The sequence below is a fragment of the Pristiophorus japonicus genome, chromosome Y (genome assembly GCF_044704955.1).
Source record: "Pristiophorus japonicus isolate sPriJap1 chromosome Y, sPriJap1.hap1, whole genome shotgun sequence".
NCBI lineage: Eukaryota > Metazoa > Chordata > Chondrichthyes > Pristiophoridae > Pristiophorus > Pristiophorus japonicus.
In genome coordinates this window covers 18,610,989-18,612,219 of record NC_092011.1, presented here as the reverse complement: position 1 = coordinate 18,612,219, position 1,231 = coordinate 18,610,989, and positions in this window count along the sequence as shown.

The window sequence follows — 1,231 nt, the reverse complement described above, 5'->3', positions numbered from 1 at the left end:
GAAAAGTCCCAATTTACTCCTACTCTTTGCTTCCTGTCTGACAACCAGTTCTCAATCCATGTCAGCACACTACCCCCAATCCCATGTGCTTTAACTTTGCACATTAACCTCTTGTGTGGGACTTTGTCGAAAGCCTTCTGAAAGTCCAAATATACCACATCAACTGGTTCTCCCTTGTCCACTCTACTGGAAACATCCTCAAAAAATTCCAGAAGATTTGTCAAGCATGATTTCCCTTTCACAAATCCATGCTGACTTGGACCTATCATGTCACCTCTTTCCAAATGTGCTGCTATGACATCCTTAATAATTGATTCCATCATTTTACCCACTACCGATGTCAGGCTGACCGGTCTATAAAAAAGGGGAGGTGGCTCAACCGTGGCTATCGAGGGAAATCAGGGATAGTATTAAAGCCAAGGAAGTGGCATACAAATTGGCCAGAAATAGCAGCGAACACGGGGACTGGGAGAAATTTAGAACTCAGCAGAGGAGGACAAAGGGTTTGATTAGAGCAGGGAAAATGGAATACGAGAAGAAGCTTCTCTCTCCCTCCTTTTTTAAAAAGTGGGTTACATTGGCTACCCTCCACTCGATAGGAACTGATCCAGAGTCAATCGAATGTTGGAAAATGACTGTCAATGCATCTGCTATTTCCAAGGCCACCTCCTTAAGTACTCTGGCTTGCAGTCCATCAGGCCCTGGGGATTTATCGGCCTTCAATCCCATCAATTTCCCCAACACAATTTCCCGACTAATAAGGATTTCCCTCAGTTCCTCCTCCTTACTAGACCCTCTGACCTCTTTTATATCCGGAAGGTTGTTTGTGTCCTCCTTAGTGAATACCGAACCAAAGTACTTGTTCAATTGCTCCGCCATTTCTTTGTTCCCCTTTATGACTTCCCCTGATTCTGACTGCAGGGGACCTACGTTTGTCTTTACTAACCTTTTTCTCTTTACATATCTATAGAAACTTTTGCAATCCGTCTTAATGTTCCCTGCAAGCTTCTTCTCGTACTCCATTTTCCCTGCCCTAATCAAACCTCTGCTGAGTTCTAAATTTCTACCAGTCCCCGGGTTCGCTGCTATTTCTGGCCAATTTGTATGCCACTTCCTTGGCTTTAATACTATCCCTGATTTGCCTTGATAGCCATGGTTGAGCCACCTTCCCTTTTTTATTTTTACGCCAGGAATGTACAATTGTTGTAGTTCATCTATGCGGTCTCTAAAT